At 37.4% G+C, this 22,644-nt stretch overlaps 1 protein-coding gene across 3 annotated transcripts in view; it reads left to right on the forward strand.

Moving 5' to 3' along the window:
• Window positions 1–252: 252 nt before the first annotated feature.
• The window catches only part of LOC131060564 (uncharacterized), a 64,317-nt gene continuing 41,925 nt past the window's right edge, over window positions 253–22,644 (forward strand). For all 3 annotated transcript variants that reach the window (XM_057993832.2, XM_059209581.1, XM_057993833.2), the window contains exon 1: window positions 253–681. The gene's annotated coding sequence lies outside the window, so the exon portion shown is untranslated. The remainder of the gene's footprint in view (window positions 682–22,644) is intronic.

A 22,644-nucleotide genomic window follows, 5' to 3' on the forward strand; every position in this document is an offset into this window, starting at 1 on the left:
ACTTATTGATTGCATTTATGACTAAAATTTGATGGTCAACTTTATCTATTAAACCAATATTTTGCAACAACTATCCATTCATAATTACCTTTCAAATATGAAAATATATTTTCCTAAAATTTTAATTGTATTCATGAAAAATATACCCAATACGGCCACATGACCATCAAATTTAGTGCGTGATTGCATTTATTTATTTAACTAGACCAGGTAAGGTAATTTAAAGTATTACTTTTCCTTTCAACGGCTGATACAATTCTGAAGTGACGGAATGCAATGAGAATTAAGGAAGGGACTGATAAATTGGAAATAAAATGATAATTATTACCTATGTATTTTGTGAGTAATTTGGTCAACAGGCTGTGGATATTGTTCAGACGCCCCTCCGTTGGAAGGAGAAGTGGAAAGAGAAAGCATGGCGAGCATGACGTTGACTGCTAACAGAAGTTGGGTGTGCAAATTCTCAGTAATCTCCAATCAGAACAATGGCCACCTTCAACACAGGAGGAGAAAAATCAAGTTTGCAGTGGAGGCAACAAGCATTAACTCTTCCAGGGAGGGTGAGCTGGAACGTCCACGCTGGACTGGAGACACGCCCACCTCTCGTTTGGTGGCAGCCCTCATCGCTATTCCCTCGATATATAATCTCATGAAGTGGGGTGCCAGACAGGTCCTCATCAGGTCCGTATGCATCTGCATTAATCTCTATCACTCTACTGGATTTTTACGCTAGCCGAACTGCAGCTCTTGAATTTTGTATCAAATTCATTAGCTATGTGAATATAGAATAGAAAATTAAGATCATAAGATTTTCACAGTGTGCAGTGTAACATGCAAGCTATTCGGAAAAAAACCGTGTAAGTATTTTTAACATCAAAGTTTTGGATCATTCAGAATGATAAACTACAAAATTCCCAATTCGACTCTCATAGAATACCTCAAATAATCTATATTTTAAGATGTGCAACGGCTAGTCGCATCTTGAAAATGGTACATCGACATTCCGCTTTTGCAGCTATCTGATATGTGCCTCCTCTATACCGGGTTCAATCCTCCACTCATTAGACTTCCTATCGGAAATTTTATTTATATGACGAAATCTTTCAAGTTGTAGCATTCTTTTCACTTTGCATTTAGCTCTACAGCATTGCTTGAGCTCAATATTGTTAGGAATGTGAAGTCCAACGGATACATGAATCATATTCTTCATCTCATATTCTTCATCTCTTCGTTTCATAACTGAATATGTTTGTATAAATAGCTGAGTGCAGTCTATGTATGGTGTATTGAGATATTGATTAATAGAGAAAATTCTCTGCTTAAGAATGAATGTAGCTTTTATGGTGAACCACTGTAAATCTTGTTGTCTCGTGTCTTTTGTTTGTGTTATTTTCTTTGCTATTTTGTGTTGTTTATAAGTTTTTCTCTACTTGTTTAAATTAACAAATATAAAAGGGACGGATGGTTTGCTCCAACTCTTTTCCCCCTTTAATGGTGAATGGTGAACTCGTGCTCATCATCTCCTAGAGATGCAGAGATTCAACCGTTATGATTGAAACTTGCCATCTAGGCTATGCATTCTTCTGCCAGGAAGGTTATTTCTGGTGCAAGGGAGGGCAGAGAAAAGATATTAAATTTGTCAGCCTATCAACTCTTGCTTCACAAGACGTTTTGGTAGAAGAAGAGGACAATATAGAGACAAACTTACAATTAAAAACTAGAAGAGGACATCAGGCATAGGAGTGGGAAGGAAGGAAAAGGACATAGGATACTTGAAGAATCTGATGCAGGGGCATCCACGTGGAGGAGTGGAAGCTTCAAATTTGAAATTTCAAACTTTCTTTCAGCAGGTGTTAGATTTTGATGTTTATGCTTTGACCAGCTCTTTAAGGTTCCTAATTTGTAGTCGCGGGGAGTTTAAAAATAGAACCATATGCTGCCGTAATCCACCATTGTTGCAGGTCTATGATTAGACCCAAATATGACTGGAATGATGTAATAAGAAGCCAATAGGCTTGGCATGTTGTTATGTAATCATATTGCAAGTTTCAATAAATTTTTCATTTTCCCTAGTTTTGCTTGCTTAATTTTGATGTTGAAATCATCTTATTTGCCGTAGCAAATCAGATTGCTTTGAGTATTTGAAGTGTGTTTTAGGTGGTTATTGAGGGGGTTTTCATCCCCTTACATCAAAATCTTGCATGGCGTCTATTGGAGCTTGTAATGTCCTCATTTTCGTGAGCATCAGAGTTCGAAGGATTAGCCTATCATTTGACTCTCATAGGCTAGTATGGTGGATTAGAGGGTCTAGTTTGGGCGTTATGGAGAGGGTTCAGTTGGAATTGAGAAATAATGATTAATGATGGAGTTATAATGTTATAATTATTATTAAAGTTATACTTTAATAATAATTAAGTATTAAGTGCATATCATTGATAAATTAAGTGCATCTCATTGATAAATTAAGTGGACTTTATTTAAAAGGGAGATTTAAATGTTTTAAAAGTATACTTTATAATAAGTGATAAAGTGTTATTTAAAGGGGAGATATAAGTGTTTAATAAAATATACTTTATACTTTAATGTTGTGCACCAAAAGGAGGGAAAAAAGAAATGAAATTAAAGTAAATTAAAGGAGATGAAGACAAATGCAAATTAAACATTATAAAAGGGGATTTGGATTTCATTTCATTCATTCTGGAATCATTTCAACATTTGTCTATTCTGAAGAAGCTCTGGCTTTGAAGAAAAACCTAGGGTTTCGCTGTAAATTCAACCTTGGAAAATGTAGCCTCTCTTCCATTGTGCTGGTGGCTTCACAGGGAGGTCACATTTGAGTTTTATTGGAGGAAATATCAATTGTTTCACAAGGGGTTTTGAAGTTTATTCTTGGCAGATAAGATAAATATTTATTGAATACATTTAATGCTGCTTTGTGCTTGCTTCAACATTGGAGTCTTCTTATGCTACATTATTTAGGTGGAGACATTAATAAGTATAGCAGATCGATAATGGATTATCAGTCATCTACTCTGCTGTTTCATTTCCAAAATTTTGGTAATCTTGTTATCTTCTAAATTCCGGGTATGCTTTGGTATTGTAAAGGCTTTAAAGAGATAATCAATAGATTAAAGGTTGCATTTTAACTGTTTGACAAATTATCCATTGCTGTTGACGAAGATTTCAGTCTTGAATATGCATGCCAAGTGTTTGTAATAATGTCCCTTTGCTGTAGATGAATATTGTAGTCCTTAGGATGCATGGTAAATGTTTGTAGAATTGCTTTAGTGCTGTAGCTGCATACGCATCATCATTCTCAATCATATGCTTGCACTTCAAGTTCATTTAGTAGCTGTAATCTATTTCCGGTCATCTCAAATATATTTTCAAGTTATATCAGCATATCAAATCACATTCAAAAACCAAAAAAACAAATAAACAAACAATCAGGATCAAGACCAGATTGTTGGCAAAGTGTTTGACAATATTCCTTGAGCCTTTAATCAGCAAGTTGAGGCCAGATTAGTCAAGGGATACTACAGAGCTCTATTTTACATGCCTCAAATTGCAAAAAAATATTAGGTCCTCTCCCACTTTGTTGTCGTTGCCTTGCTCTACCCACCATTTATAACTGATCTAAGAGAGTCTAAGTGCGTATTTCCTTAGTCAAATTTTGCTTGAAGGTTGCCTTTTTCCACCCCACATTCCGAGCATAAGCTGATGTTCTAAAAAACCAAATATTTCTAAGCCACTGTTAATTTTCTAGAGTTTCAACTAAGTTAGGTGCAAAAGTTGCAAAGTTTGTGGGTTCAAAGGAAAGTGTCAAAAAACAAGACATTGCAAAGTTTGTGATTTTATGAACTTTGCAAAATTTGACAAAGTTCAAAATGTCACAAAAAGTATGACAAACTGAACAAGGAAAGTGAAATAAGTTTTTTGAAGGTTTGAAGAGTTGCATGGTTCATGATATCACAGAGTTTGCAATTTTGTGAAATTTGCAAAAGTGCGACGTTGTTCGCTAGTTTGCAAAAAGTGCAATGATGAGAACAAAGAAAGGAAGATACAATAAATAAAGTGATAAAGTTTCTCATGTCGCAAAGTTTGCGAGTTCACATACTTTGTAAAAATGTGACAGGCTTTTTAGTTTACCAAAAGTTCATGTGTTGAATAAAACACAAAGAGAAGGGACGAGAATGAAAGAAAAGAAGAAGAAAGGGAGTAAGTTCTAAAGTCACAGAGTTTGTGAATTTGTGAAGTTTGGGAAATTGCAAGTCTTGACTCCCGCGTTTTTCAGTGTTTGTTTTGCCAACATTTTTGCTTGTCTAGTAGTGCTATTAATGATCCAATTTAATCCTATAACTTCCAAATAGGATTTTTCTTGCCTGTAAGTGGCTATTCAATCCAAAGATGTACATTTCCTTGCACTATTAGTAGTGAAGAAGAAGAAGATGACTCACACAACCATTAATGTAGCAATCAGATTTTCAAGTCCCGATGCCTCTTAAACAACCTCCTAGTCATTGTTTTAATGGATTTCTTGAGAATTTTCTTGGCTTGCATGATAAGATTTGGTGGTTGCTGGTGTGAGAAGATAAAATGTGATTTTCTCTAACAAAATATTGCAATGGCCAAATCAGAATCATGATTTCCCTATGAAGAGTTCACATTTCCACCTCTAGGTCATTTTTTTGGCGATTCATCTTGTGACTTTTGATTGACCCATGTTACACATGTAGAGAGGTTGCTTTTGTAGTCTCTTCTATATAAGAGATGAATTTCCTCATTCGTAGAGGTTGAAATCATGAGGAATCAAAAAATTTGTATTGTACATTAGAGCTATTTTTGTAGCAAATACAACAAATTCAATATTTTCTATACAATTTGTAATGATACAAACTTTTGTTGATTTATATGAATGTGTAATGTCCCCTTTTGTAAATGCCCTTGTTTTTGCCCTAAAATCACAATTTCCAAGTAAAACAAGAAAAGGGAGGACATTACCTTAATCATACGATATACATAATTTATTGATGGAATTCAACCGTAGGGAAGCTAGGGTAAGGTGACTTGATAGGGTGTCTTAGAGATCCTATACCCTAGGCCCAAGAGTGGATATACCATCCCTCTTGGCCTCATGTGGGCCGTGCCATCCATATGAGGTGGTGTACCTAGTGAGGTGCCCTATGCATGTTCCCCCTCATCTTGCTATCCATTTCCCACTTCCTATGATTGAACTTCTTGGTGTGTTAATTGACCATGATAGAGGGATGAGGTGTAATCACAACAGGGTGCCTTGGAAGCCCATCTCTTCTAAGCCCAAAGGCAGTACCCTTTGTACCCCCTTGGCCTCATGGGACCATTTGGTCACCACCATGAGGTGCCGTACCTAGAAGAGTACCCCCATCACCATACCCCTCTTGTAATCCCTCATTTCATTTATATTTACTTTGTCATGTATAGAAATCTCATACCAAACGATTGTATTGAATCGAACTGCTGTGCATTTAATTATTAATATTCAATCTAATTTGTCATATTCGATGATATTTGTACGATTGATTGTTTGATTCAATGAATTACTTTGATTGGATGATTTTTGAGTTATTGGTGAGTGATGACTAAGTGATTGTTGATTAGATGATTTATGAGTGAGTGAATGATCCTTGAATGCTTGAAATGATCTCTCCTTTATACTTTATTGGGGGAAGAATCACCATCTTTCATAGGAATTGAGGCACCACCTTTCATAAGAATAGAGTCACCACTTTTCATTGCTGCCTTTGAGAATAATATATTATTCTCCAAATTGGTCTCCCTTCCCTCTCTTCCTCAAATGAACCTTCTTCCCTTTATATTTTCCCATGCGAGGGATAGGAGGTCACATCTCTTCATCATGCCTGCCCTTTGGCAAGAGACACAACCTACCACAATATCCACCCTTTGAAATAGTACAACCCTTCATAATCCTTGCCCTTTGGAAGAGTCACTTCCTTATCTACTTCCCATTCCTTTCTTCTTCCATTAATCCTTCCTTGATTCACATGCTTCCTTCATTTCTTCCCTCCTCCTTATCCCATTTCAAATGATCTCTTCCACCTCTTATATCTCATTTTTGAGAGAGTCACAACTCTTCATTCCATGCCTTTTGACCATTCATTAACTTAATTACATTTTAATTATATTATATTATATTTTTATTTAAAATGTAACATTATTATTTATTATTAAACCCTATTTCAAAATGGGGGCATTATAGAATGATGGTTTGATTTGCATTGTTGTCTTTGTTGTTGTATTGTTTATTCTTGAAGAGAAGTACACCTACAAAGAGGGTAGAAATCTTTGCTTGTACATTTGTTATAAAATTTGCTCTTATAGTTAGTGTATCTTCAAGGAAGGTGAGAAATTCTTTAAGGAAGCAAGTGGGATTTCTAGTAATAGGAAAGTGATTATTAAGTAGTGTTGGATGATGACAACAATTAAGGATAAAACAAATCTTATCCTTATTTTTTAGAAAACAACAATAAAGGATAAAACAAATCTTATCAGTATTTTTATTGCTTAGAGAAAACAATTACAATCTTCACAACTATTGTTATCATAATTGCAATAACTTTGCCTTTAAGGCAACAACAATATTGAGAGAATCTTTAAGATAACAACCACCATCAAACTTAGAAAAAATGTAATGTCCTTTAATTGGGAATGCCCTAATTTTGCCATAATTCTCAATTTCCAAATAAACAAGCGGGGTTAGAAAATACCTTTCACCTGATTGAAACCCTGCAAGCAGATTAGAAGCCATTTACAGCAATAGTTTCAATAAACAGATTATCATGATTAAGCATTATTAAATTCATGGCAGAATTATCAATTCAATCATAAAGCATTTAAATATATTTGGAAGGCTCAACCATAGGAGAGCATAGGAGAAAATGACTTCGATGGGGTGTCCCAAATCCTCTACCCTAGGCCTAAAAGCGGATATACCATCCCTTTTGGCCTCATGTGGCCCATGTCATCCATATGAGGTGGTCTACCCAGTGAGTTGTCCACTTTCTGTGCCCCCTCATCTTATCAACCATTTCTCTCTCCCTATGATTGGACTTCTTGTGTTGATTCACCATGATAGAGAGATGAGGTTAGAACAGGGTGCCCCAAAAGCCCATCTCTCCCAAGCCCAAAGGCAGTACCTTCTGTACCCCCTTGGCCTCATGGGACTATCTGGTCCCCACCTTGAGGTGGCATACCCAGGAGAGTGCCCCATCACCGTATCCCTGTTGCAATCCTTATATCCTCTACCGTGGCTGGTAACAGTATCATGCATATATTTTACATATAATAAATTAATAAATAAATTGCAGAAATTCATAAACCAGATACAGTTAATGTTTACTGTGATATATATATCAGCAGTGTATTTTTCAACCATTAGTGTGCAGAGGTATATTTATTAATGCAGTATTAATTCTGTTGTGCACAAGGAAATTCATACCAAACAGTAATACTCAATCAAACTGCTGAATGTTTAATGTCTTATCAAATATCAAGTGATTGGTTAGATGATGCCCTTGGAGTGGTCAAATGAGTTGTATGTATATACCTCCAATGGTTATGGGAAGTCATATCTCTTCCTGCGGTTGCATCTGCTTGTGGGGGAGGTGACTCTTCCTTGTTTGACTGCTGCCCTTTGGTAATCAATCACTTACCTTTTGTAATTAATGAAACGTCCTTTAGCCTTATGCTAACCCTTGATTGCTGTGTGCGTGTTTAGGAATCATTGCTGCTCTGCAGTAATTTGATGTGTCTTTTTATATTCCTTCTTGTTTCTAAATCATCCTATGCACCAGCCTTATATATATGCCTTTTGTTTAGGTACGAGTCGGCCCTTAAATGATTTATCTTAAGGCTAGGTCAGCCCTAATTTAAACTCTTATATTTTTGGTCTTATCAAAACCCTAGGTCGGCTTCTTGAATAAAATGATCCAGGTCGACCTTCTTTTGATGGTCTAAAATTATTTCTCATTTATCCTATTTCTTCCTAGTCGACTCTGGCTTAGTGTTGTGTTATTTATCTATAAAACCCTAACCTTGGACGGGGCATGACAAAAGCCCAATTTTTTCCTTTCAAGAAAATAGAAATTATCTCTTAAAGGAAAAAAAAAACATTTTTCTAAAATAAATGATAAAACAAATCTTATCCTTATCTTTAGAAACACATTTTTTTCCCGAAGAGATCATTTTTATTTTCTTGAAAGGAAAGAATTATCTTTTTCTAAGTTTGATGGTGGTTGTTATCTTGAAAATATTCTATATATCTTTGTTGCCTTGAAGGCAAAGTTATTGTAAGTGTAATAGCAACGACTGAGAAGATTTTGTAATTGTTTTCTTTAAGCAATAAGAATATTGATACCTTGCCCAATGGATGTTTCCTTAGCATATTGTTAAGGTTTTACTAGGTAAATTTGTGTCTTGTGTGTTATTTTGTTTTTCTATTTTACTTTCTTTGTTACTGTTGTGACGTTTTCACACATCGCCCCATTGCAAATGGGGACCCATGTTTTTTGCTCGTTTTGTTCGTTTTCGCTTTGCTTTTTTAGGGTTTTGTTAGTTTGTTAGTTGTCTGGATTTAGGGTCAAGCCTTAGGGTTTTAATTACCGTATTTTCAGGCCAGAATCCAGTCAGTTTTGAGAGCTTTTTGAATTTCCTTTTCTAGAATGCAAATTTTGAATGAAATGAATTCGCCAGAATGGTCTATTTTCAATTGGAATGTTGATGCAGAGCTTAAATTTGTCTAAGTGTTGAAGATGAAATGCGAATTTTTGTCCAATTGAATATTTTGACCAAATTTTGACTTTTTTGATATTTGATCCTGGGCATTGGAAATGATTTGTTTTTGCCTTGTGAAGTGATAAAATGTGTAAAATCATGATATTTTGGCCTGTATGAGCAAAATCGCTCCTGTCCCTCAGTGAAGGACGGGAGCTCGTTTTCAAATATTTTACTATTCCTGCAGGGTCAAGATGAATTACGAATTGGAAGTGATGGAGAAAGGCGAGATCTTTCCATTGAATATAAATTGAAGATTTTCATGAGCACAGAAATGCCTCCAGGGGAAAAATCGCTCCTGTCCCTCAGTGGAGGACCGGAGCTACAAATCCAATATTGCTTTGTCCTTGCAGGATTTTAACGTCTTGACGATGTGAAAAGGTCCAAAGAGGTACATTTTATCAAATGAATATAACTTGAAGTGCTGTCGGGGAGATCAATAGGATAGCAAGTCCGGCCTGAGTGAGGTCCTGATCCTGAAATTTGGCTAAGTCTGGAATGCCCTGATCCTGAATTTGACTAAGTCTGGAAACTGAAAAAACCTCCAAAAACTAGATTTTGCAATATAACTCCTGGAGGTCTGAAACCACTCTCAAACATCCTGAAAGTATATATGGAATATAACTTAAAGTATAAGAAAGAAGAAACATAGAAGGAAATGTCACTTATACTTAAATGTTATATTCCATTAAAATTGTCCTGATTGAGAGTGCGAAAAGTCAAATTTCGCTCGTGTCCTTCTCCAAGGGTCCAGAGCGAAAAGCGCTCCTGTCCCTCTCCAAGGGACCAAGGCGAATCGCTCGTGTCCCTCACCAAGGGTCCAGAGCGAAAATGCTTAGTTGAGCCATTCCTGACCTTGTTTGGACGAATCGAGACATCAAAGGCATGGTGAAGGACGAAATGAGCATGATAGAACATCCAGACTTGATCAAAAACAATGAAATGATGAAGTTTTGCCTAGAGGGTCAAATTCGCTCCTGTCCCTCACTGAAGGACCAGAGCGAAATTCTTCATAAGGTACGATCTGGGCAAAGATCAAGCAAATTTTATGTTCGAAGGCAAGAAAGGAGGTCAATCGAACCCGTTGAAGACAAATTGAAGATTATCAAACGTCAACAAAGGACCAAAATGCTTAAGTTCGCTCCTGTCCCTCAGGAAGGGACCAGAGCGATTTTTGTTGTAGATGATTTTCTCGCCAAATTTAAACCGATCTCAAGGCATGAATGAATGAAAGGAGGCATTGCGAATCCGTTGAATATAATTTTCGAAGGTGATGAAGTGAAATGAGGCCCACAAGAGCAAAATCGCTCCTGTCCCTCTCCAAGGGACCAGGGCGAGGTACCTTGTAGCTCTCGTCCCTCTCCCAGGGACCAGAGCGATTTCCTTCATTAGACAGAATCCAGGCAAATGTCAAGACAAGTGTACGTTCAAAAGCAAGGAAGAACATGAGATGGACGCATTGAATACAAAATGAAGATTTTTTGGACGTCCACAAAGGTCCTAAATGTCTAGTTCGCTCCTGTCCCTCTCCAAGGGACCAGAGCGATTTTTGTTATAGATGATTTTCTCGCCAAGTTACGACCGATTCCAAGGCATGGATGAATGGAAGGACGCATTATGAACCCGTTGAATATAAATCTGGAAGCTAGCAAAGTGAAGTGAAGCATACAAAGCCAAGATCGCTCCTGTCCCTCTCCAAGGGACCAGGGCGATATGATGATTATATTGCCGTCCCTCCAAGATCAGGACACTCCAAGGCGAAGAACAAGGTACCAAGGACGTTTCGAAGCATCTCCATCAAGCACAAAGTTACAAGGATCGCCACATTGAGGGATTTGCTCTAAAATATCCTAATTCGCTCCTGTCCTTTGGACAAGGACCAAAGCGATTTTTACTAAAACACTCATGTTCCGTCAAAACCAAGACATGTCAAAGATGGCGAAATTGCTAACTTGAAGAGGAAATCACGTCCAAGACTTGAAGGGTGGCGAAGTTGATAAGAGGAACGTTCTTTTGAAGATCACATCAAGACTATCGAATTTCAAATTTTGCCTAGGCGATTTTATTCATTTTGCATTTTAGAGTTAAGCTCTCAAGTAAGGTATGGCAAGATCTCTTGTTTTAATTTCGAATTTTGATTGTCATTGCCTTAATGTTGAAATTTTGTTTTGCCTTAGCTCAGTTGTTTTTAGGAAATGATTAATAAAGGACTTATCATTAAGTTTCCTAAAATTTGCTCTCTAATTTATGTTATGTATTGCAAAATCATGTTACTAATTTTGAAATGTTGTGTAGGCATCAAATGGAGGTCTCTTCAAGGAAAATCAAGCCGGATCCAGGACGGTCTTCGCCAGGACGGTCTTCGCCAGAACGATCAAGCCAGGACATGGGCGACCCCTTTCAATCCAGCGTTCCAAGGCGAGGTACATCATCTTCTTGCACATCAAGGACGCAAGGAGTTAGAACAAGGGCTCGTTGAAGAAGCAAAATAGTTCTAGATGAGTTAATTAAAGATAGCCTCTCAACGACATCAAATTGAATATCTAGCAAGCTTCAAGTGTCAGATGAGGTGGCGTCCTAGTCATCATTTCTCCAATCAGTGAAGTCCATCTCAGCATTCAATGTACTTAACTCATGGAAGGTGGCACAAACTCAGATGTACCTACCCCGGCTATCCATTGGTCGATTTTTCTAAAAGGGACATGTGTCCAAGCAATACAATTTTATCATTGGTCAAGCATTAAATGTTATGTAATGGTTGTAACAAACCCTAATTAGGGTTTTCATTGTAAAATCTTGGCCATTGATCTTGAATTGATCTAAGCCATCAAATTGTATTGTGGGCACTATATAAGCCCAGGCATTTCATTTTGTAAGAGTTAGATAGAATGATTAGAGAGGGTTGTAAATAGTTGGAAGAGTTAGAATATAGTTGATAGAATAGCAATTAGAGTAGAATAGGAGGACAAGGCAAGAAATTGTTGCCATTGATTGTAAACAAACTCCATTTTCATTGAAGTAATGGTGAAATATGTCGTTTTTCTTGCAATTTGCATGGTTTCTTGTTGAGTCTTCAATCTTAGATGGTAGATGATTAGATGAATGAAGGAAATGTGATTGATTGATGGTGGAATTCGTATATCCATACTACTAGCAGTTTGTTGATTGCAGACTTGCCTTGCGTAGTCAACTGGAATCATTCAGCCTAAGCTCAATTTCAATTTGTTGCCTCTTCATTGATATGCATCAACTTGGATGGTATCTATGCCTGCGGTGATAATTTGAACATCATAAAGCTCCCCTTAGAAGATTGCACTAGTCTTGTGTAGATGTTCCATTGATGTCAAAACAAGATCTAGTTAGAGTTTCATCAAAAGTCAAGTCATTGCTCCTACATTCTTAGTATTAGGATTAGATCCTCTCTTCGCCCTTCCTTTTTCCATTTTTTTTAATCTAAGTTAGTAAGAGCCTGTGTCCAGCAAAGCAGATCGGAAGTTCAATGTAAGTCCCCTTGTGATTCCAGCAAATCACATCATACCACGAAGAGCTTATCCACATGTAGAGACCCTACCAAAAAGAACCTTGGAGTCTACCTAACTGATCCTTTATGCGAATCTTCAGCAGTTAGAGACTATTTTCTCAAGAGAGGATAAGATGCCTTTAGGTATTTTATTCTGTGTATGATTGTGTACAAAATACACGTCAACAGTTACTTATTTGTAACTAACTTGTGCTACAATATTTAATTTTATAGGTTTATGCTTTCGCTTCCGCAACAAGTAGAACTTTGTAGTTAAATTACATTTGTAGGTTCATGTTATTGAAGACAATAGCAATCACTATAAGGCAATGATTTATTTTTTGAACCACTTGAAGAGTGTTGTCCTCATTTTTGTTTCCAAAAATGAAGGACCACTACGGTGAAATTTTTATTAAAAAATGAAAAATTTTACTCTATGGCACACTTCCCGAGGCAGAATTTCGACTAATCCTTGGACTGGCTTAATCCTCAGTTCATTCTCGAACTACGTTTCGAATTTCGTCCAATTCTGGGTTCGTTTGCTATGCCTTTCCTTCAATTTCGGGTTTTAAAACCCAGACTGCAGGTGGAGAATTTTCTTCAAATTGCAAGTTTTAATGATATTCATTGTTTTGGTCTTTGTAGGGGAATTTTTGACCAATTACATGTGCACTTTTATTTTAAATATGTCACTTGTAAATTATTTTAAGTTTGCCCTTTGATGTTTTTATCTTTTTATTGTTTTTTGGTCATTTTTAGTTAAAATAGGGATTTTTTGGCTCAACTGCAAGTAAACTTGCAGTTTGGTCAAAAAAACCCTACTTTAATGGTTTTTACATGTAATAGGGATTTTAAATCCCCATTACATATGCGCAAGTGTTTCTAACTTGTTGTAGGGATTTTATTTCCCTTTTACAAGTATTTTTAAACTTGCCATTTGTCCTAAAAAACCCGATTTTGGCTTGGTAAGTGAAAGAGTGAATTTTTAAACTTGCCATTTGTCTTAAAAAACCCGATTTTGGCTTGGTAAGTGAAAAAGTGAATTTTTAAACTTGCCATTTGTCTTAAAAAACCCGATTTTGGCATGTAAGTGGAAAAAGTGAAAATAAAACTTGTTATTTTCTCTCTAAAACCCGATTTGCTTCATTTTGGGCAATTTGAACTTGTCATGTGTCTTCTAAAACCCGATTTGCATGGAAAATGGATTTGTTGAAGATGTCAAAGCGATTTTTTGGGGAGATTTGCTGGAGATGCAAGGCGTTTAGGATTCTATCCTATTCTCATGCTTTCACAAACACATTTTTCGCCATTTAGAGTTTATTGTTGCTGGTTTTTGGTGCCAAATCAGCAAAACGTGGTTCTTTTAACCCACATTTTGGGCGTTTTTTACTCCATAAATCGTTTTGCCCTTTCCTACTTAGGCGTGGAGGGTGAGAGGATTTTCGCACCATTTAATGATGCCGTTGGAGTTTATAATGGTGGCCACGTGATTCCCTTTGGCCACGTTTTCAACCTTTGGCAACGTTTTCAAACATTTGGCATCATTGCTTCTTCTTCTACCTTAGGCGTTTTGCTCTAATAAACTTGGATGCACACTCTCATTGGCATTTTGGTCCTCCAAGTTTAAGATTGCTGCTATATTTGGGGCATTTTTACAAAAAACGTGATAAGGGTTTGACATTCTGGATTGCTCCTTTTCACCGGTTTTGCTTCTTCATTTCAAGAATTGTTGCATCATTGGAGAAGCATTTTGCATTTTTAAGAAAGGTATGTTCTCTTTCCTTTCTTCCCTTCATTTTATTATTTTCTTGTTTTCTTTATTTTTCGTTATTAGTTGCATTTTTGGCATGTGATGTTCTTCCCCTATAAATTGGTTTTTGTGAAAGAAATCTTCCCCTTAATATGCAATTGTTGAATTGCATTGTTCTTCCCAAAATTCCCTCCTAACTTGTATTCGGGATTTTTAATCTCGATTACAAGTTTGCTGGAAATTCTTGATCTTCCCCTACGGTTAAGGAACTTAATCATTTTTGGTTAAAATTCCAAGTTGGAAATTGTGAAATACCCCTCCTTTGCAAATTCGGGTTTTAAAAACTGGATTACATGTTGAAGAGTTCTTCCCATTTTCATAAAAATGACTTTCTCGGATATTCCCGTTTCTATCCATTTACGTTCCCCATATCCGTACTTTCCATTTCCATCATTTCCTGCAAGTCAAAATCTCATTTTTCGTCCATTTCTCCATTTTCAAATTTACAAGTGTACTTGTATTCGGGTTTTAAAACCCCGATTGCATGTATGTCCTTTCCAACTTGTATACTTGCGAAAATTCTCCCAAGATCCGAAATTGGTCAAAGTCAAGATTTTCCCATTTCTACATATCTCCCCTCTTCCTCTCACAAAACCGTGAAATTCAGAAATCAAAGTTTTACCCATTTGAAGAAGGAAGAATGATATTTGCAGCTGACTATGATGTTGCCTTAACTCTTTTAAGTCTTCATCACAGCATTCCAGGTTCACAATCAATGTCAGATTTGCCGGCATCTCCAACTCCAAAGAAAATGAAATACAAATCTGACAAATACCAGAATGAGGTTGCACCTTCCCAGGTTTCTTCTCCTTTGGATTGCATCAGGGACACGGAAATAGGGCACGTTGATATGGCAGAATTCATCAACAGGGTAGAAGATCCACAGGATAACAACTTGCAGCGGCTGTTGGACAGCCATATCCATCATGCATCTTCCTTCCTAGTGGCTGCCCTAGAACCTGAGTTCGTTCTTGCATGCGCCCATCATTTTGACAAAGAGTCAAGAGTCATTAAAAATGATGATGGTGAAGCAATAATTCGTCTTGATGCGGATACAATCGAGAAGGTCTTCAAAATACCTCCTGCACCTGTTTATATGGAAATCACCAAAGAAAGTGCAGCAGAGTACTATGTGAAAAGGGAAAAAGATTGCAAGCGACACATCAATAGGTGGATCCAAGAGCCACGTCCTTCCTTCTCAAGATGGGCAAAGTTGTACCGTTGTGATTTCAAGTGGGAGATAGGAGACACCATCACTCTTCTCAGTAGGATGTTGGGCCTTGAGCACTCCAATGTCTTTGAGCCATGGATGTATCAATTCATTATGTTCATACGGCAGTCGCATCACATTTCATGGGGTGAAATCATCAGTGATGCTTTGTGCGAACAACTTGCAGCAGTTCCTACCACTATGACCTTCTTCATGAATTCTTATTTGGTATATTTAGCAGCGTCACTTAGACACTTTCCAGGTCTTTCTACCAAGGGTGATCGCTCGCTTATACCAGTTTGGGAATATTATGACCAGTTGCCATTGAAACCTAGCAGACTGCATTTCAGAAGAGTCCAAGATGCATTCTTCGGATATTTCATGTGTCAGTTTGACGTGGATCTCAGAAACAAAAGAGTATCAGATGAGGCATGGGTCAAGGTGTCTGAGTATGGGTGTTTGTTCCTGCAATTTCCCACCTTCACCTATATGAGGATTGGATGCTATGATGGTTAGCCATACATGCTTCCAAGATACCCAACCGATAAGATAATTTTTATGGAGTTGGGAAGACAGATCATGGCTGTTCATACTTTTCAGTCTGCTAGACACAAGGTTGGAATGGGGATCTCTAGCACAAACCCATTGAAAATTGGTCGATACTCCCTTGTCACATCTGTGAAGGCTAAGGCCATGGAGGCTGAATTGCAGGAAATCAAGCTTAAGAGGTTCAAACCTAGAGCTGATTTTGATTATAGAGGTATGAAGGAGAAGATCAAGAAATCCTTTGTGCATGTTCATCGCATTGAAGACATCTGGGTAGATCTCCGCACGGAAGCCGAAGTTCTGAAGATGGATTACTGCAGGCTCACTGTTGAGCAAATTGTTGACTTGAACTTGGCGGATATCCCACAAGGGATGATCGATGACGGGGTTATACTTGATCCTGAATACACTTCACGAAGGGTTGAGGAAGCTCCACTTCCTTTGATCCAATGGTCACACAAGGAGTGCGTCTCCATCCTTAACAGATTTCAGCCTATCTTGGCCAACACTAACGCATGGCTGAAAAGTAATGCTGTTAGACTTATCAAAATCAAGGTTGGTAAAGAAGATGATTCTATAGGGCCTCTTGGACGGAAGTCTGAGATTCAGATTGATAACAAGGAGGGTGCTTCATCTTCGGGCACAAGGATCAAGTTACGAGTTAGTCGTGCGGTAGTGCTTCCTCCTGAGGAGACGACTACTCGTGGGAAGGAGAAATCACGGTTCCATGTTCAAGTGATCGATCTGGATAATCCAGAAGAGGGGCAGCAATCTGACGATGCGCCTAAGTCTCCAGTTTCAGACTCGCCTCACGAGGTCATTCCTCTAGTTTCCATTGAGACGCCTCTTTCTCCTCCTGATTTGCTCGTAGATGAGTCTCCTCAGAATGCAGTTCCCATTTCAGCATACGAGCCTTCTCCTGATCGAAAACGAGAAAGTGTGTTGAAAGTTCCTGAAGATAATCCCACTTGCATTCAGTTATCAGAAATTGATACTTCCACTTCTGGTTTTGAAGAATTCATGAGGCAATCTTCATGTCCATTGGTAACTGAGCAAACCGTGGTCGCTATTCAAACAGATATTCCTCCCAGGGTGACCACGGTAATTCAAACAGAAACTGCTTCTCCTTTGCCTACGGCTGCTACTGGAAGTGAGTTGATGACTTTGCCTCCATGGCTTAGTTCTTTCACCCCGAAAAGGAAGAAGCAAGAGATCTTACCTGATGCCTTTGACTACCAGCAACTCAAACAGTCCAGATCCAAAGTTGCTAAGAAGGCAAAAACTATCTCTAGGGTAACTGTTGATAGCAACAAGATGAAAGTAGCTGAAATTGTGGAACCTATTGCAGATAAACCACTTGATGAAATGTCAGCTGCTGATTATAAGGTTACAAGGGTAGAATTGGGCAAGCAAACACATGAGGTCATTAAACATGATGCTCAGTTTTCTGTTGCTTCACTAGTGCAAAGGTGTGATGATCTTCTTGCAAAGAAAGACAAGCTAGAAGAAGAAAACCGATAGCTCATGGCAGCCATTCATAAAATCACAAAACCTGCTACTGAAGGGAGTAACTCCATAGGTTCTTCTGGTTCCCAAGAATCGATTCGTGGAGTGGAAAGGGCTGCTCAGAAAGTACAAGCACTGAATTCCTGGGTTGATCAGCTTCATGATCAATGTGTACAAGTGGTAAAAGACATTTTTCAAATAATGTTTAAGTTGGAAACCATTGAGGAGAAACTGGATCAAACTTCTGACACTTTCAAAAAGAATCTGGAAAGTGTGAGAAAAGTCTGGCAATCTGGCGTACCATGCCCCAACAGCAGCTGAGTATTTTGCAGGAGCACGCCATCATCTCTTCCAGGGTCATGTACTTGGAATTTGAAGAACTCATGGAAAACAAGACCCTTGTTCTTAAATCCCTCATTGAGGAGATCAGTGATGCAAGGAGATTCCGGGATGAAGTCTGTCGAGGTATTGTCTCACATTGTGAAAGGGCCTCTTGCAATATAGTAAGTCAGGATGGAGAGTTAATTCCAGAAGAAGAGGTTCTTGCTGATTTACAGATGAGGATTCATAATGAATGGAGGAGCGAACAATTCTCGGCAGCTTCAATTCAAACATTGATGAAACACCAAGCCTTTTTGCATGAGATCCAATCTATCCTGGATAAAGACAATTCCGCGCTCCTCCGCTGTCACGACACTATTGTGAAGACTATGGTTGTTGCTAAGAACACCCATGAACCGAATCCCGAGGAACTAAAAGCGAGCATCCGAAAATTTCAAGGATTCGTGTCTTCACAAAATGCAACTTAAGTGTTTTTCAACACTTAGTTGAATTTTCCCTCTTTTGTAATCTTTAGTTGTAATTTTGTTTTGACAAGTTACATGTAAAAGTAATTTTTCTAAAATGCAAGTTTCACATTACTTGCACTTTTGTAATTACATGTAAGGCAACTACAAGTTGTGTCCGATTAGGACTGTAGTTGGAATAAGTCTTAGTTAGTTAGAGTAACTCTTAGTTAGTTAATAAAGTCTCAGTTATTTATTGAATGAGTCTTGGTGGTTGAGAGAATCTCTCAAGTTAGTTAGGATCCTCCCACCTTTTTCTCAAGGCTCCTCTTCTATAAATACTTGAGAGGTCCATTGTAAATATATTTTTTGGGAAAGCAAGCAAAAACTCTACCAAATTTACAGCAAGAAGTCTTTGAGCTTATGTATGTGAATTGAAGGTTTTGAAGAATAAGAAAGAAGGATTACTCAAGTTTTGAGTCTTTGAGGTACATGTTTGAGTTTGAATCTTTTTATTTCTTCTATGCAAAGTGTTTCTAAAGGAGCTTAGTCCAATCTGATTTGAAGTCTTTGAGTTGCAAGTAGAGAAGATTAATTAAAATAGGAAACTCTCTTGAAGGAGCAGCAAGTCTTTGAGCTTGCGTCTATTCTTGAGGAAAAATTACTGTTTGGTAAGAAATAGCAGCAAGTCTTTGAGCTTGCATTAGTTCTTGTCTTTGTGTTAAAAGAATAGATTATTTCAGTCTTTGAGTTGTTATTTTTTATTCGTTGTAAAATTTAGTATAGCAAAGGGTAGATAGGACTTCCAATAGTCAAGTCTTTGAGCTTGATATTGCTGTCCCGTCCTGAAGGAAGTGACGGAAGTCTTTGCTCTTTCAGGAAACTTCATTTCCTTTCTCTTATTTCACTTGAAAGTGGTTATTGCTGTTATTCAATCGCTATCCTTTTCTGTGAAGAGAAAAGGATATTGTCTTTCTTGAAAAAAGAAGAAAGATTGCTGTTCCATCCCATTTTATTTTCCAAGTTGTAGTTAGATAGGGGGAGCCTTCTCTTAATTAGGAGAGTTTTTACTCGTGTGCTGTGGTTGAAACCACAATTTTGTATATTTCCCCAAGTGTACAAAATTTTCAACCAACAAAGAGTTGTGGTTATGACATATTAGTAGAAATATTTGATGACTCTGTTTTCCCAAAGTAGGCATTGGCTAGTCAGAGAATTCCTTCTATTCCACTTATCCATTTAAGAATGAAAAAATCATTAGATGATTAATTTATTTTTGTAATTTATCATATTCATACAGCATTAAGGGTACAAGGAATATATTAATGATGTGGGGAATCCTGTGAGTCCTTGCCATGTTTGTATGTATACGCTATTTGCTGTACATTGTGATAAGCCTATTTTACCCAGATAGAATCTGGCATGTTAATAGGGCTACACCCTAGGTCATGCAGAACCTAAAGTGTAGGAGAGAATAGTTCATTCTTTCATTCGTTGGCCATCTTCTCAACAACTTTGAGTATAGTAACTGTTGCTACCACAATAGTGTGTCCCACTTCTTTGACATCTTTATTTTTTCCAAAAATCACATATTTTTTAGAAAAGTTAATGATTTAAGCCTTGAGGGGTTCTATTAAAGGGTTTTTAGTTGAAGAGGATTAGATTAGACTTCCTTAGATCAAAACCCCTTGGATAGAACCCTTCTAGTCTTAAATCATACCCACAATAGAGTCTCCTCTACACCTAAAATGCTAACAAAAAACCACTTTTGCTTTACCTTTTGGGGGATCAAATGAAGTCATTAGAAATTTTGTTTCGTAAGTATGTAGCCTTTATTATAAGCTTTCCAAAAAGCATAATTTTGAATATATTCAATTTGATTATTATATTTATTTTTTATTTCTTTTGAATATAGGTTTTTCATTGAACATCAATGTCTTTGTTTTACACGTGGAAAAATAGAAAAATAGAGAAAAAATTCTGAAATGTATTGGTACACTAGGTATTAACGTCCATATTTCAACAAAGAAAAGAAGTTAATTTGGATATATACAAAAACAATATCTGCTGTCAAATAAACCTATGTACAAATTATAATTAATCTTACTTCAAAACCCCTCGTTCATGGGATTCAACGGGTTGCTCTAGCTGCTGATCCCAAGAGGGGAGTAAAGTGAAAAGAGCCACAGGGATGTTTAAAGGTCAACTTCGATGGGGCATGAAGAGACAATCTGGGAGAATGTGGAGCAAGCTGTGTGATAAGAGATCACATGGGTAACATCTTGGTGAAAAAAGCAAAGTATTTGAGGAGAGGAATGAATAATGAAGTCGAGTTTTAGGCAACCCTAGTTGGTCTGCAATGTGCTTGAGAGGTAAACGTGAGGAAAATATATTTGGAAGGGGGCTCACTTTTGACAATAAATGCAATTAGACAAAATTGGACGCCAAATTGGAAGCTCCATAAGTGGCTCCTGTTGATTGAAGAAATCATTCAAACATTGGAGGAGTTTAGAATTTCCCACATGCAGAAGGAGGTGAATGAGGTGGTAGATGAGTTGGCCAAAGAGGCGTTAGAGGTTGGTGTGGTGATGCAATGATGAAAGTAATTTGGGGGGAGATATTTTTGTAGTGTGAGGTAGATGGAGTCCTATTTAGTATCATTGGAAAATAAGTCGAGCTAGTGATTTGATAGGTGATTAATGACAGAGTTTTCGAGAGCTAAGTGTGCAAATTAGTGATTTGCATCTATGTGAAGGCCCAGGTGGAAGCCACAAACCCCATTGAAAAATGGAATGAAGGATGGATACACCAGCCAGGCTAACTAGCCAACGACGATAAATGGCATTTCTAAGTGAGGTGACAGAGAAGAGGTTGAGGTGTCTGTTTAAAACCAATCATAGGCTTGGCAAGGAGTTCTTGAGAGCCAATAAGGGGTTTAGAATGAATTCTGATATTTCCTTTATGTTTTTGGCTTTAGTTCTCAATGTGTGGGAGACGAAAGAAATGGCGGAAGCTCTTTGCAATAAATTGTTATGGAAAAGATTGCTGGGAAAGCCAGAGGATGTGTTAAACAATGTAGTACAAGGGTCGGGGATTATGTTGCCGAGGGATTTTTATATCATTTAGAAGTGTGAACGAGAGGTGGACAAATTTTCGCTCACCTTTGCATCAAACCTTGCTAAGTTGCCAAAATTTTGGGGAGTAGCGGAGGAGGGGGTCCTCTTCTTGAAGAGAATCTTGGAATTGGTTCCTGATGATGGGTTGGGGTGGATACAGGCATTCATTAAAGAAGGATACCTTGCAGAATTTGGTGGCACAGAGGACTAGGTGACAATTGGTGAGGGGCTAGAGCTAGAGGAGGGATTGGCGGCTACAAACAATAGCGAATGTGGGCCAGAATGCCCTTGGAAGGCTAGGAAGACCAGGTGGACTGGCAGAGTGAGCATGATGAGGGGTATCATAATGGGGTAAAGCTTTTAGTCAGTTACTGGTATGTTGCCCATTTTCACATGCAAAGGGGCTAAGCTATGGTTTATTTGGATAGGCTTGTAATATCCTAAACCCCATTTTGGTTGTATACAAATTGTTTATAATGTTACTGTCCATAGCCAATAGTTTAGATGTACTAGCAAGACACCATTTTTGTGCATTTGGGTGTCTGTCTATTAAAATAATGGAGTTCATGCTACTAGTTTTGGTGTCTGTGTTGGCATTAGATAATGTACTTTTTTCGATATTAATATAAAGGGTGCAACCCCTTTAGCCTGTGTTTTATCAATAAAAAAAATTTAAAAAAAAATAAAAAAATTCAAAGTATGGCAACAAAAAACTATGAAAATATGTTTGCGCACTAGGTATTAGTGTTACAAATCTATGTTTAAGAATATCTAATTTTATACTTTATTGTAAAAAAGTAAAAAAAAAAAAACGTTTATAGCCTACATAAAAATCTCAAAAAATCTCTAATTGACATTATCTTAATATTTTAAATGGTTTAGTTGCTATGGTTAATAATGTTAGTTGAAAATTTTGTACACTTGAGGAAATATACAAAATTGTGGTTTCAACCACAACGTGTGAGTAAAACTCTCTTAATTAAGGGAAGGCTTCCCCTATTTAACTACAACTTTGAAAATAAAATAGGATGGGACAACAATATTTCTTCTTCTTTCAAGAAAGACAATATCCTTTTCTCTTCACAGAAAAGTGACAGCGATTCCGATATAAAACAACAATAACAACTTTCAAAATGAAATGAAGTTTCCTGAAAGCTCAAAGACTTTCGTCACTTCCTTCGGGACGGGACAACAATATCAAGCTCAAAGACTTGATTATATGAAGTCCTATCTACCCTTTTCTATACTAATTTGATTAAGAACAAATTATAACAGCACAAAGACTGAAATATCTCATCCTTTCTACATAAAACAATGGGAAG

This window comes from Cryptomeria japonica, chromosome 8, assembly GCF_030272615.1.
Source record: "Cryptomeria japonica chromosome 8, Sugi_1.0, whole genome shotgun sequence".
Lineage (NCBI taxonomy): Eukaryota > Viridiplantae > Streptophyta > Pinopsida > Cupressales > Cupressaceae > Cryptomeria > Cryptomeria japonica.